Below are 16,964 nucleotides of genomic sequence, written 5' to 3' on the forward strand. Positions count from 1 at the left end.
TTTGGGTTGGCAACATTAATCCTTTCTATCCGCCTGTTTTGAATTTGGCCAATCCCAAATTTCTTTAATTTATTTCCAACCAATCATGTATGTCTTCTTCGACATAGATATGTTGCTCTAAGCTATCCAATAAAAACGAAAGGGTGTGTCTACTCATTTCTGAAAGGTCTCGAATTTTCCACGAGGGTATAAAAACTGCTGATTTTCTTGTCTCGGTGCCACTAGTATAACATCTAACTCAGTGTGTGAAAATGTAGCAGGGGGCGGGAAGCGCCTCTTTCTTCAAGCAGCAGCTCTTCTACAAGGCATATCAAGACGAGTAATCTGACATATTTATAACGAATGCTGCGAAGTAGCCCGGGTCCTCAAGTAATAATAATAATAATAATAATAATAATAATAATAATAATAATAATAATAATAATTTGTTTTGATAATGTCGGCATATCATCGAATGAAATGTCGATATTTTAGTATATCAGAATGTCCCTACCCTGAAAGACAATAATCTAGTCTGTGAAGCGATCTCTTGGGCAAAGATTGAGCCGCTGTGATTCAACCCCAGGATGCACTACCAACACACTGCCAGTCCTTCAATATCAACAGTTGATACGGAGTTTCGTCCCAGAAGAATTAATATTTCACTTTCAATTCCTAATCCCAGATAGGATGTTTCAAATGGTCTGCTAAAAAACGCTCGTCTTATTTGTGATTCGAACACAAAAAGAAGGCGTAGGGGGAATTCTTTCTGCCGTTTTTATTTAAGCTGATTCAAATAAAGAATTCAATTTCAGATCCAATCTCCGTATAAGTGAGTCGAACATTTCTTTCTGGATAGAGACGGTATTTCAATCACCCAGAGCTTTTCTTCTCGGTGGCTGGAGCGAATGGCATGCCACGATCTCCACACTAATGAGAAGTCCTCTCTTTTATTGTGAATGTTTACAACACAGGGTAATTGAATTCATTGGCCACCCACAGCGTAACCTAAGTACAAATGTAGAAATGTCCCTTGCAGGTTGGAATAAACCACACTCTGGACCAGGAACACCCCTATGTAAGATAATAAATACTTTGATGGCAACTAGTCTCTCGAAAGGGACGGGGTAAATAAAATATTATCATCTCCCCGCAGCATGCAGTGAAGAATGAAAAATAACTGATGGGGTGGTAATTGCTTTCGCGAAATATTTATTATTATTATTAGTAGCAGTAGTAGTGACATGATTTTTAGACATGAATAAATTAAAATGCGAACGTATTTATCTAAAGCGCAAGTGTCTACTACCCGCAGGACGGTTCTGCAGCGAGATTTGCATAAATGTGAGCGGTCTGAAGTACTGTATCATAGCCCCTAAAGTGTATGCAAGTTATCTTACATAAATGTAGAGCGGCTAGGTGATATTGAGCCTTGTTCAAATAAGATTGCGTTCTAACCCTATTCGTGCATAAAAAAATCCTTTTCCTAATTGTTCTTTCTGGTGGGGGTCACTGGGAAGACACCTTGTATAATAATCCGCTGGAATTGGGATAGATCCTGTAAGATGTTTAGTGGAATTTCTAATTGTTGAAGGTCCGATTTCACTGTGGTAATCCATTTCTTCTTGGCGGCTTTCTCTGTACCTGTTGTGTTGAGGATCTTCTTGGTGAGCCTGCAAGGCTCCATGCAGATCAGGTGGACATAGAAGGCTAGTCGCCTTTTCCTCATGGATTGATGATTATAAGCCACTGTTGTACCTGATCCTATAGGTGCCATCTTCTTATCTTATGGGCCCTAATATCCTCCATATTGTTTTCCGTTCCTTGAGCTATTTTCTCGTTAGTGGACCCTTCCTGGTGATCAAGAGACATTTAGAGGCGTAGACTACAGAGGGTGATATCACTGACTTGTAATGTTTAATTTTGTTTACTGCAGGCACAACCCCAATGGATGCATGTACTATTTCAACCGCATACAAGCCCTCCTGCCATTCTTAAATTTCTGACAGTACTGGGAATCGAACCCGGGACACCGAGGACAGCAACTAATAACACTAACCGTTACGTTACGGAGGCAGACAGTCAAAATGGTAAAAATGCGTTTTGTCCATCGAGAGTCGTTCATCCATCGTAGGTTACCATAGAAGCGATCTCTGCGTTTGTGCATTGTATCCGTGATCTTCTCCATGTTAGAGCAGATTTTTTGTTTCTTTTTTATGTATGTTCCCTTTTTGTAATGTGCCAAATATGTTGTGGAGAATCATTCTCTCTTTTTCTTCTAAGTTAGAAAGCACACAGTTTTGTGATAAAATAAGAAATACCGGCTAGACGACTGTGTTGGAATGATGAATTCTAGTACTTATAGACATGTACGTTTCTTCCGGGTGGACTGGAAAGCTACCTCCATTTTTTTCTGGTCACTAAGGCCTCTGTATCTAGTCCGTATGATGTCATCATCATCATCATCATCATCATCATCATCTGTTTACCCTCCAGGTTCGGCTTTTCCCTCGAACTCAGCGAGGGATCCCACCTCTACCGCCTCAAGGGCAGTGTCCTGGAGCTTCAGACTCTTGGTCGGGGGATACAACTGGGGAGAATGACCCGTACCTCGCCCAGGCGGCCTCTCTTGCTATGCTGAACAGGGGCCTTGTGGAGGGATGCGAAGATTGGAAGGGATAGACAAGGAAGAGGGAAGGAAGCGGCCGTGGCCTTAAGTTAGGTACCATCCCGGCATTCGCCTGGAAGAGAAGTGGGAAACCACGGAAAACCACTTCGAGGATGGCTGAGGTGGGAATCGAACCCACCTCTACTCAGTTGACCTCCCGAGGCTGAGTGGACCCCGTTCCAGCCCTCGTACCACTTTTTCGTGGCAGAGCCGGGAATCGAACCCGGACCTCCGGGGGTGGCAGCTAATCACGCTAACCACTACACCACAGAGGCGGACCGTATGATGTATCGTTCTATAATTGTTGTTTAACTGGGTCGTCTTGTCATTGGTATTTTATATTTTTACAGTATTTTCAAAGGGTATCCGCAAGCCTATTTGTTCCGCTTATAATGTTTTTATTATTATTATTATTATTATTATTATTATTATTATTATTATTATTATTATTATTATTATTATTATTATTGCGAGGTCAAGTGAATAACAATCTTCTCTAACAAGGGGGCATTCCGTACTCGTCACCACCGATTTCGCTCAAATTTATAGAACAGGCAGGGCTTGGCTAGAAATGAAAGTACCTGAAGTGGGAACTCCAGATGCTAAGCGTATAGAAAATAAATAAAAAAATAATAATGTTGACGCGGCTCTCACACCGTATAAAGGCCTGTTTTCACATGTAGGACTGTGCTGCGACTGTGCTTCGACCGTGCTGTGTCGTCCGCAATCGCCAAACAGTATAAACCATTCCATTTACATTGAACAGCAGTTGAGTATTTTCACATGTAGGACTGTGTCCCTACCGTGTTGGTACCGTGCTGTCATGGATCGCCAAGCAGAGCGATTACGGCCCACACAGTCGTCGCCTGGTCTCAGCACAGTACCACATGTGAAAATTAGAAACGGTCGCCCTAGTGTCGCCAAGCCGGACTTCCGTCTTATTTCGGTGGTAATCGGAAGCACTCGGTCGTACGTGATCCAGTGACCATCGAGCACAGAATAACATAGAGTGCGCAATGCACTGTCTGAGTACTGTGCTCGTTGGTTGAGATACATTGTGTGATAGTTTGCAGTAGTAGGTGTGGCGCAGTTGTCTTCCTTAAAAATAGACGAACAAGTGATAATTTTAGTTCAACAACATGAATGCCTTTATAATTCTTATTTGTCTTCTTCTTTTGTTGTAAAACAATGTACGCTACGCAGGCAATAACTACGGTACGTCTTCTTCGTTCGGATCCATGTCTCCAACCTGTGAACAAGGACCACATGACCACAACACAGTCGCAGCACAGTCCTACATGTGAAAAGACAGAGTAGGCGACACCGCCGTAGCACGGTCGAAGCACAGCCGAAGCACAGTCCTACATGTGAAAACAGGCCTTTAGCCACTTACGTTAGTGCGCACGCCGAGCAGTAGATGGCGTAGCGGTAAGAGCTTGGACAACTAATTCGATGGTCGTCTGGTTCGACTCCCCGTGCGGAGAATTTTTTCAATTTTTATATTATTCAATTATTTTAATTAATTTATTTATTTGTATGCAAAAGGTATATAGGACGTCATTCTTTTAATGAGCACACAATTGTAGAAACTTTGCGAACTTTCCCGACGTGTTCAAGGAGAAATTCTTCTTTTTTCTCCTTTATTGGCTCTCTCCCCTCCTTGGGGAATGTGCCATAAACGTGAATAGTCGTTTCGCTGTAAGATTAGTTTTTACCTAACAAGTGAAGGTTGCTCCTGGCGACTGTACACATACAAAAGATTATTGCTTCACGTGGAAAGAAATCTGACAATTAAATTCAAATATTTCACCTTTTCTATGCCTTTTGCGTATAAATAAATAAGTAAATAAAATGAATTACTCACCTCTTTGCTTAATTGGAAAATGAATAATATAAAAGTTGAAAAAAAAAAACAGTCTCTACACGGGAGATTGAACCCACGACCATCGAATTATCAGTCCGAGCTCTTACCGCTACGCTAACAACTGCTCGGCGTGCGCGCTAACGTAAGTAGCTTGTATGGTGCGAGAGCCGCGTCAGTATTTTTATTTTTATTTTCTATACGCTTGGTCATCTAGAGTTCCCACTTCGGGTACTTTCGTTTCTAGCCAAGCCCTGATCTTCTATAAATTTGAGCGAAATCGGTGGTGACGAGTAGGGAATGCCCCCTTGTAAGTCAACACCGGGAGTATGATATTAGAGGGCTTCTTCATGAATAGAGTGTAGGATTACCCCAGGGATTCAACTTTGGTCCATTGTAACAGCCATTGTGCAATTCTACGATTGATACACTTTTGAGTCAGATTAATTGATGTAATTCTTTAAAAATACAATATCCTGGGAGTGATCAAATCATTTTTTTGTGTCTCTTGGGACTTTTAACGTCCATTTGTAAAAGGCAGAAGGATAAGCAGCTCAGTAGAAGACATGTAGAATTACACTTCTTGATCATGTTTGGTCGGTAAGTTTCTTATTTGAAACATAAACTTCAGGTGCTCTCAACTGAGTTTTAGTGCACACCGTAATTTGCACTGGGAATGGCTTAGAAATACACGAGTACGGTAACATTGCCATAGGAAAACAAATTTTTTGCGAAGACTATCATCGGCTTCCTCGGAAGTGCACTACAACTCCTCTAATAATGTCCAAAGACTTGGATCAAAATTTTACCAAAGGAAACATTATTTATATTTGTCACAAGGTGATTCACTATGCGCCCTTGTGTACTATTTATATTCTTCACCAGGTGATTCACTATGCGCCCTTGTGTACTATTTATATTCTTCACCAGGTGATTCACTATGCGCCCTTGTGTACTATTTATATTCGTCCCCAGGTGATTCATTATGCACCCTTGTGTACTATTTATATTCTTCACCAGGTGATTCACTATGCGCCCTTGTGTACTATTTATATTCGTCACCAGGTGATTCACTATGCGCCCTTGTGTACTATTTATATTCATCACTAGGTGATTCACTATGCGCCCTTGTGTACTATTTATATTCGTCACCAGGTGATTCACTATGCGCCTTCGTGTACTATTTATGTTCGTCACCAGGTGATTCACTATGCGCCCTTGTGCACTATTTATATTCGTCACGAGGTGATTCACTATGCGCCCTTGTGCATTATTTATATTCGTCACCAGGTGATTCACTATGCGCCCTTGTGTACAGAAAAATACTTCATGTCACAGTAGCACGGAACTCTGATGTTTTGTCGCCCGTGGGTTAGAAAATGACAGCATTATCACACTGATAAAAGGGAGCATTTATTGAAAATTAAAAGATAGGGAACAATGAAAGGGAGATGAAGAAAATGAGAAGAGGAAAGGAATTGAGGTGAGGCAGAACAGGGATGTATTTTATATATATTTCTTCTTCTTCTTCTTCTTCTTTTTCTTTTTCTTCTTCTTATTATCCTTCCCGAATCGGCCACTTAGGACCACGTGGAAACAACATTTGTTGACTTTTCCTTTTAGCCCAGTATTCCTCCATACGTATGAATGAGTGTGATTTCGTTGCAAAAACCATACATGTCGGTTAGTCTTTCTCTCATCATCCTCAAAACCCCGTCGGAGTATGATTTCTCTGATTTCATCTCTGTCCGGTAGATTTGGTGATCATAATTCCTTCAGGTCTTTCTCTGTCTGTTTGTACCAATTTGATCAAGTGGTTTTATCATTTAAAGAATGTGTAAATTCTGTGAGTCAGTCTGTTTGAGCCTACTTTTCTCGATAACATCAAAGGGACTACTCGAGGCTTAAAGACCCCATCCGACGGACGAATCACCACAAAAGGCGTCATATGCTCTCAGTCCATTTGAACACTACGGATGAGTATGTAAATGAACCTAAGGTTTTGGCTCGCAATCCCGTGATTAAGAATTGTATACCATTTTCTCTCCTACCCTTCCGGCCAATATCTGACGGTGATATTTTATTCTACCAACGGGACTCAAACCGTCTAACTGTAGTGTCAGACCATATACACAATTTTCATGCATTCCATTCCTTGGTTAATAAGAAACAATTTCGTTTTGTTGGATATATTATTCTCCCTTTAGCACAGGACTTCTGTTAACCTAGAATTCTGCGGGTTAAAGATAGTGTAGAGATGAGCATTGTTGCCAGAATGCTGTATTAAGATATCGCTGAGTTGGGTGTGAACGACGACGTGATTGGTCGGCAGGGTTGCCACATTGGGCCAGGTGAGCGCACGCTCCAAGGCCGACGTCGATGACAGGCTGCGTCGTACGCAGTGGAGGGGTTGAAGGAGGAGCGCCGCGACGCTCAGGGCAGGTCATTAGCCTTCTCTCTCTCTCTCTCTCTCTCTCTCGTGGCTTTAACGGCGAAAGGCGGTGGTTCAAGTCCTGGTATCTCCATATTAAGGATTGCATTATCTTAACTGCATATACCACAACGCAGTTAAGTTCACAAATCGAATCTTTCTTTCTTTCTCTACTTTTCTATTTTTGTTTATTTATTTACTCGTTTTCTCGCTACTCCACATATTGGAGCCGTGATGCTCAATGCTAGGCACTCAGCTTCTCACCCGCCTCGTGGTCATGATCTTTAAGGAGCCAATTCTCACAACGTTGTTATTTAGTTCGAGAGCCATGGTGAAACATAATTTCACCATCAGAATGTTGGCCGGCAGGGTAGGAGATGTGCTCGTATAAAACGTCTAATCACTAGACTATGTGTTAAAAGCTTGCGCTCACTGCCAAACCTTCCCGCAGTGCTCATATTGAGTGAGGGCATATGGCGCTGTTAATGGATATTCGTCCGTCGGATGGGGACGTAAAGCCTTAAGCAGTCCCCTTGATGTTACACGAGTAGATTGTGCACCGACACCGAATTTCACCCCCACCCCCACCCGCGCGGAATCCACATGTACTTAATTAATTAATTAATCAACTGGCTTTTCTTCCAGGCGACCGTGATTCGATTCCAGCCAAATCACGTGGGATTTATAAAATGAAACATCCCGTCATTGTGGTTCAGATTTCCTGTAAGGCCGCCTTACTATTACAAGTTTAAACCATGTATTTATGTGACCGGTCATTTATACCTTCTTCTTCTTCTTCTTTATCTGTTTACCATCCAGGGTCGAATTTTTCCTCGGACTCAGCGAGGGATCCCACCGCTAACGCCTCAAGGGCAGTGTCTTGGAGCTTCAGACTCAGGGCCGGGTATAAAACTGGGGAGGATGACCAGTACCTCGCCGAGGCGGGCTCACCTGCTGTGCTGAACAGGGAGGGGCCTTGCGGGAGGATGGGAAGATTGGAAGGGATAGACAAGGAAGAGGGAAGGAAGCGGCCGTGGCCTTAAGTTAGGTACCATCCCGGCATTTGTCTGGAGGAGAAGTGGGAAACCACGGAAAACCACTTCGAGGATGGCTGAGGTGGGAATCGAACCCACCTCTTCTCAGTTGACCTCACGAGGCTGAGTGGACTCCGTACCACTTTTCAAATTTCGTGGCAGAGCCGGGAGTCGAACGCGGGCCTCCCGGGGTGGCAGCTAATCACACTAACCACTACACCATAGAGGCGGACGGTCATTTATAAATTAATATAATTGTTCCCCACCTACTTTTTTATCTCTTTTCTTTTTTTCTTTCCTTTTCTTTTCTTTTCTCTTCTTCACCGGGCGAGTTGGCCGTGCGGTTAGGGGCGCGCGACTGTGAGCTTGCATCCAGGAGATAGTGGTTTCGGATCCCACTGTCGGCAGCCCTGAGATGGTTTTCCGTGGTTTCCCATTTTCACACCAGGCCTAATGCAGAATAAAGTACTCGTTTGGCGATGCGATGATTGTGCATTCGAATTGTGTATCCAAACCACTGTAGCTAATGTCAATCTACTATAAGATCGCTCATACTTCCAACTTCCTCCATAAAAGCACGTATTTCAGCGCTCTGGAGGAATCTTGAAGAAAATCGTATGAATATCTTGGTTCTAACCTATATTAGGTATAATATTCACGAAAGGAGAATATCAAAATACACCTTGCACTTTTTCTCTTCATCACCTAATAAACAGCTGATATCATTCGATCTCCTTTAACATTCGGGTTCGTTGGGGATGACTTCATTTTTGACTCAAGAGAAGAATGAAATTCTTGGAAATATGTACATCGCTTACAATCACTTCAGGTAGAACCATGGTCAAAGAACGAATCAGAAAAGTCAGAATTCCGAGCAAACCCATCGCCGAACGAGCACTTCCTACGAGGTAGGCTTAATCTCTAAATAGCCTGGGAGACATTTGTTTTGAAGTGCGCCACTCCGTGTTGTATTCAGAAAAAAAATGGCACGCTCAAATTCAGATGACGGAGACGAGACCAAAGTCTAGTCGGCCCATTAAGAAAAAGCTCTCCAATTAGAGTGACTCACGATGTGTGGCAGCACTGACCTAATAAACTTTGTTCCCTTGTGTTCCCTCATTTGTAGACCTGTCAGCACTCGCTCCTCTTTCTATGTCTGCCTGACCCTCGTTATGTGGTCATCAAATATAAGTTCTGAACATTGAAAGGACTTCTAGCCACTAATACGTTAGAACGCAAACGTAATTGAACAAGGCGCAAGTATTATCTAGCCGCTCTACAGTTATGTCGGTTGAGTTGCATACATTTTAGGGGTTCTGATAGTTCAGCTCGCTAATGTTTATGTAAATCTCACTGCAGATCCCTTGTGCGGGTAGTAGACACTTGCGCCTTGGTTAAATACGTTTATATTCTAACTTGATGGTGACTAAAAGTACTTTCCATTAGTTTTAATTTATACTCTATACTTATTATTATTATTATTATTATTATTATTATTATTATTATTATTATTATTATTATTATTATTATTATTATTATTAATTTGTATTTCGCCCTGTAAAGCACGTAGAACCGTTACTTAGCACTGGTTTTCTTATTCTTCATATCCTTCTTATTTTTCCAGAACTTCCTCCTTTCACTTTGCACCTGTTTTCCTTCTTGCGTCCATGCATTTTTGAGTTTCAAATTTCTTCCCGATGGGTTCTTGAATATGAAGTTATGTGTATTCATTTTCTGCCTGTATGTACCAGATGTAAGCATACGTTTTGCCGGTTTTGTGTTAAAGAAAACACGTGATTTTCAAGGAAAATTCATTTTTTTGTTTTTCAAAATATTAGCCATCGGTTTCTACAAACTTCGCTCATCTTTCAGGTAAATTATGAATACCATGCCAGAAAAACTGCTTGTCTTTTGCGGCAAGCAAACCATTCGTCGAATCATGTTTAAACTTCCTCGAAATTGCTGAAGAGCTGCTCTGCGAGCGCATGCCCCATTGATGCGAAGAGGTGATAGATGGCGCCAAGTCGAGAGAGTACGGCGGATGCGGAAGGATGTCCCATCCAAGCGATTTCAAGGTGTCTTTCACTGATTTTTCTGTGTGATACAGCGCATTGTCGTGTAACAAAATCACTTTGCCATGTCTTCTGGCCCATTCTTTCGATCAATGCGTGATTTAATTAATCATTTGTTGACTATAGCGTTGTGCATTAACGGTTTTTCGGGGCTCTGGTCTCACCAGACACAAAGTATGGTCTTTTACATTGATATCACCACGTTAAATTTGTCGAAATATCTCACATGTTCTAATCGATAGAGCGTGTTCACCATATGTTTCTACCAGCAAACGATGACTTTCCACAGCATTTTTCTTTTGATTAAATAAGAAAAGCAATGAGAGCCGGGAGTGTTCGTTTTCAGGCACACACTTCGACATGATCACTGAACGATACATCACAGACGCTAAGAGTTGGTAAGTTAATGTCAGACGAACAAAGTGTCGTATATATCAAATTCATACCCTGCGTACTGTTCGCTGGCACCATCTCTTAGTGAGACCGGAAAATACATATGTATACAGCTGGTAGTTCGTGTAGTTGCCTACATTTTAATGTACATGTTAATATCGATTTCTGTGAGGGTAGTGTGGATGTATACCAGCCAGCCTATTGTGGATTGTCAGGTTCCGTTGATAATGCGTAGGATTTCTTGGTCAAGCGAGCGTCGTCCACTCGTGCTATATGAACGTAGATTTTCATAGCCTACTTATTTTCCGTGCAAGTGAGGTGAATCGTTCAGTCAGAGAATATTTTCCTCAGGTTCTGTCGTTCTATTTTCTCGATGCCTTTCGCGTTGATAATTGCTGATTACTTTATTATTAGCCTATTATTATTATTATTATTATTATTATTATTATTATTATTATTATTATTATTAGTATTATTATTATTATTACCGAGGCACCAAACAGAGATACGAAGGAAACAGTTTGCGAGAGAAAGGAGCAAGCAATGTTCTGCTTGTACTTCGAACGCATTTTGAAAAGTATGAAAAGGTGAAAAAATATCTCCTTTTTCATAAAGCATAAATGTTTTTATGGTTTGTATAAATAAATCTCGAGTAAATTTGTACATCGCGGGTTAAGACTCAATAGTTCCCGGTTCGATGTCAACCATAAAATATCTTAGTCCTTTTGCGACCGTTTTAAATCCAAGATTTTTCAAAGGAATCTTATTTCTCTTTTTTCTGCCACACTTGTTAGTGTTTCTGGTCCATAAATGCACTCCATTTTGTACATTGTGCAGTAATTTTAGAATTTTGCTTGAATGGAGATGGATTTGGACTTGTAGGTGTCACACCATAATGTGAAGGCCATCTCCACCCTCCTCACCGTCTCCTTTAATATCACATTTACATTTCCATTGGGAGAGAGAATTTCTCACAGGCATTTTAATTTAGGTCCAGACAAAGTATACCGTTGATATATTCTACAGCTCTCACCACATGGGGATCCATTTTCAGAGAACGTACTGATACTGAGATACAATGTATCAAATAACGATCAATTGTTACTATGGGAGAAGTGTTCGTAACATCTTTCTTAGAATGATGAAACAGAGCCCTGATTATTGCGCAGTTACAGGTGAGAATGCCGGCCCCGTGGTGAAGGGTTAGCGTGCCTGCCTCTTACCCGGAGGCCCCAGGTTCGATTTCCTGCTATGTCGGGGATTTTTACCTGGACCTGAGGGCTGGTTCGAGGTCCACTCAGCCTACATGATTAGAATTGAGGAGCTATCTGACCGTGAGATAGCGGCCCCGGTCTAGAAAGCCAAGATAACGACCGAGAGGATTCGTCGTGCTGCCCACACGAAACCTCGTAATGCAAATTTACTGAAGTAAATAACAAGCATAGTCTAATCTGCACAACGGATATGTTATGAGTTTTGCATAAATATTAGGGGTTCGGCCCATCAGGACCCCTAGAGTTTATGTTACTCTCACTACATTACGGAAGAACGGGCTAGTCGACACTTCCTAATAACCAAATTATTTAGCATGGTAACCTATTATTGACTAAAAATCTGGGATCTAGTGATAATGAATATTGTTTTTATCATTAAACCGTGTGGAGTAACAGCGCTGCGCTATGTAAGAGATGAGGGTTGTATGTGGCGCCTGAGTTCTCGACCCACTGTGACCCACGGGGAGGAACAATGCCAGGCGGTGCTGTAATAATTACTAACGAACAATACAAGTCTGTGTCATCACTGTCGTAAGCTCTCTTCTATTTAGACATACCGAGCACAGGGGGGGGGGGGTGTATTCAGATCATCTATTAAGACATTCCTTATCTCATTTTGTGTCTTCCACTAAGTAATAAAGAGACGTGCCTCATGAAATTAGGTTGCTCAAGGTCACCCATGTGCATACAGTAATAATTTCAAACTTTCCTATTTTAATATTGAAAACATTCCTTAACAGACAAAGTAGGGGTCCCATACTACGAAAAACGTAAAATTAAGCAAAAGGGGCCGAAAATGGTTCAAATTATGAGTCTTGGATAGCTCTATCAAAACAAAACAAAAATTTTGAAAATCACTTCTGGTTTAATGCAGTTTCAGTAAAACATCCTAAAATGGCTCGTACCTTTACTCGTTTTCCCTTTTATTCAAATCCTAGCAAAATTAACTTATTTACATAATTCTTTCTACAACGTATTCCTTGGTTCAATACCCTCAGATTTTTATTTTTTGTTCATGCCCACACCGAATATAGTTCTTAGGGCTTAAGTGAAACTCTGCATTTACGCACATTAGCAGTCGTAGTGCTAGAAAAAGGCAAACTTCTAATCTGATCCACCGGAGAGCGATGATTAAGAAAATGATGTACTTTTGAGGAATAAGTAAAGAATATATTCTCATACTTTATTATACTTAATTTACCCATAAATTAGTGGCTCATATCCCTAAGATGAATACAAGAAAGTTTATACCAAGTTGTGTACCAGAGAATCCTGCAATTCTTTGGTCACGTTATGAGAAGAGAGGATGACAACCTGGAATAATTAATTGTCCAAGGAAACGTTTCTGGAACAAGGACACGAGGACGGGTCGCAAAAAGATGGGTTGATCAAGTAAGAGATAATGGGCTTACCATGGAGAGTTACTGTCCGGAAAACGCAAGTACGTACTGAATGGTATCAGCTTATAAAAGAAACACCAAAGTCCTTGGGTCACGATACTCGGTCATCAGTTGAACGACTGGAGAGAGAGATCCCTAAGATGTTTTCAACACTGAGTTGCATGCTTGAATATGGATTTTTTATTTTCTAGACTTTCTCCCAATTATCTTGGGTCTTGAATTGATCGTAGTTTTAGGGATGGATGCCCTTCCTCAGACAAACCCTGAGTCGAGTGATGTATACAATACTGCGTATTTTTGTAGTGGTATGTAGAGCGATATGTTCACACGATCACGACCAAAAACACCCAAGTTCCGAGCTAGAGAAGTTCATGTATACAGAATGTGCCTAAAAAGGTTCCAGTATTTATAGAGAAGGCAGTACGCAACAAACAAAGGAAAACAAATATTCACAGTTCTAGCCCTTCAGCTGAACTGAAGTAAGGTCCAGTCGACCTGCAGAAAGGAGGCAAAATAAAGCTGACTCGGAAAATATTTACAATAGGACTGACGCAGCATTGACGCGGGATTGACGCAGAATTAACGCGGGACTGACGCAGCATTGACGCGGGATTGACGCAGAATTGACGCAGGATTGACGCGGGATTGACCCTTGTTAATGAACATCACAGAAGATGCTGGAAATTGCCTTATCTAAAGAAATGGAAAACTGAGCATCCAAAAGTTCTGACCCCAATTCACTCAGAAACCACCGGCAGAACCCATCACGCGAAAGTTGGTCTGAACACTTTAACGTATGCACAACAGTAAATTGTTAAGGATACAGATTCGGGCCCTTTTTGATATTATTTCGACACGAGGATCCCTTAATTCCTACTTGCACCGATAAGCGACGTTGAAACTTCTTCGGACTTCGTTCCAGGCTTTCCTATACTGGAGAAATGTTTTTTGGTGTCGGAACTCTTTTCGGATTTTATTCGCTACAGAGCACGTTTCGCGCCATTTTACCACTTAAGTTTTGCACTGCAGACTTTGCTGGAAGTTTTGCCAAAACACTTCCAGTCTTGCGCAAACGGTTCCGCACAGGATTTACAGGAATCGTGCTTCGCATAGCACTCGGCAATGAACACGCGCTCCTTTATTGTGACCACCAATTTGTGTTGCATTCAACTGGTCACTAAACACTCCCCTTATTCACCCACGCGTTATAACACAGCGACGTACTCAAGACAGAACTTGGGGTAAGTGCGCGCGTGCAGACAGGTGACAGCAACCGATTGATGCATCGAAATCACGGTTTCCAGCATTTCCTGTGATGGGTAGTTCTTTTATGGTCAATTCCGCGTCAGTCTTATGAATCTTTTTCCGGGCCAATTTTATTTTGCTCACCCTATATATTCAAGCAGTAATCGGTTGGAATATAAACTTACTGAAGCGAGTAACAGATATACTCTAGTCCGCACAACGGGTGTGCTATGAGGTCTGCATGAACATTAGGAGTACGCCAAGCAGAACCCCTAGAATTTATGTTACTCTCGCTACATTACGGAAGAGAGGCTGCCTAAAATTTAGGGGTCTGGATATTTCAAAGCACACGGCTTCCATTTCAAAGTTATAGAAACAAGAACGATCACGTACTGGACTTCAGTACTTCCCTGTGACAAACATTACGGTAGATACCACGTAATGTGCTGTGAACGAAGGCGAATATTGATCTATCATGTTGTGCATATAATTCGTGTTCTTCGGGAGTTGCTGTATTCTGGCGCTTCATATCATTGAACAACGCTTCCGTATAGACTACCTAATATTTTATTCCAGGACAAGCATGAGAATGGTGAGAGAGAGACAGAGAGAGAGAGCATGTATGCGCTCTGAATTGGTATCTCCGTTGTAACACTGTAACACTACTTAACGAATCACCACTAACAGTTTAATGCCCTCCCTGATGGCAACTAATTCGAGTTAAACACAGACACACACAAGTCTGACCACTTGGCAAGCAGTTGAGATTACTTCATCGAGGCCAGTAGCTCTTCTCTCTTTTGTCCAATAGAAACAAAATATTTCGTCACCAACTCCACGTTGCAGATTGAAGCTTGATTTGGCAATTCTAGAAGTTCTTGGGAAGTACGATAAATATGTTAATTTATTAGTGGGTGGGGAAAGCTGAAATAAAACATTTGTAACATGCAATATCTAATTTGATGTCATCATCCACAATGAAATAGGCATATAGAAGGATTAAGGCATTTGCTGCATTTGTTTGAGATATTTTTGACAAATTACAGCTTTCTTACTTCAGATCATTCGAGTAATTAATTTGGATTACAAGGATATTCACAGTACCTCTAACTTGAACTGTAATCAGAAAACAGCAGGAAATTGAATATTCAGAGCAAATTTAGAACTCAAACAGGTGTACCTCAAGGATACGTTTTGTCTCCTCCCTTATTTTTAATTTATATTAATTCTCCATGTGAGTATAATTATTTTCTAGGCATGCAGATAATATCTTACTTGCATGTGAGGATCTCGGGACCTACTGTAGAATGTTAGCACAACTCTATCATTGCTAGAAGAAAATCGAGTCCGTAACGATAAAATTCGTATCCTTCTGCTGTCATTTGTACAGAGAGATTTCATAGACGCTAAAATGGTCAACTTAGTGCAAGGAAGAGATCATTTAAACACTTGGATTACTAAGTCACTGAAAACGCTGCCTCTATGCAGAAATCTGCCGTGTTAAATTTTGACAGGATAAAATTTCTTGTTTAGTGCTGATTATCCGAGCCTAAAATGTGTAATGTAGTCTTTCTCATGGATGTTCCTCATTTTGACGTAAATATATATTATTGTTTGGAGTCGTATAAAAATGTCTGTCAGGAAATTAGCGATACAAAATGTGTAACGTGATGTTACCTAGCAACTGTGCAGGCTGTGATGGGAAGTATTTATGGATGGCCATGAATGAGAAACAAGTAGAGGCTCTTTTATGAAAGAGGCCTCCCCTTTTCGATGCACTGAATCCTATACCTGTCGTTTCCAAATCCCATGCGGATGTGTCTCGAAAACAGTGGGTTAGATGAAAATGAATTAATCTTCACCAATTAGATTTTAATTTATTGAAATACTCGTTTATGGTAATTTGATTTTCCCTAATGGAAATTTGACACCATTCTTCTTGCTTTTTCAGTTGCTTGTACAACTACTCTTTCCATTAGTACTCTTTTAATTTCATATCCAAACCACATATTCCTTTCAAGAATAATTGTAATGTTCGTTCGTTCGTTTTAGCTACTTTTAGACTATTTATTTATTTATTTATTTATTTATTTATTTATTTATTTATTTATTTATTTATTTATTTATTTATTTATTTATTTATTTATTTATTTATTTATTTATTTATTTATTTATTTATTTATTTATTTATTTATTTATTTATTTATTTATTTATTTATTTATTTATTTATTTATTTATTTATTTATTTATTTACCAGATCAGGCATCCCCCTACTCTGTGGCATTTTTACCCGTTAAAAAAACCGATCACTGTCCAGCGAGATATAAAGTGGTAAGTGGTCATCCGTGCGATGTACACACCTCTGTTGGTCATACGAGGCTGAGTGACCGCCGATCTATCATAAATATCCCCGAAGTGTCCTGCTCCATGGCTAAATGGTTTTGCGTGCTGGTTTTTGGTGCAGGGTCCCCTGTGGGTGGGGCGGAAGAACAACACGCATAGTATCCCCTGCATGTCGTAAGAGGCGACTACAAGGGGCCCTAGGGGCTGAGAACTTGAGAGCGTGGGTTGGCGAACACGGGGCCCATAGCTGAGTCTTGATATTG

This window comes from Anabrus simplex, chromosome 13, assembly GCF_040414725.1.
Source record: "Anabrus simplex isolate iqAnaSimp1 chromosome 13, ASM4041472v1, whole genome shotgun sequence".
NCBI lineage: Eukaryota > Metazoa > Arthropoda > Insecta > Orthoptera > Tettigoniidae > Anabrus > Anabrus simplex.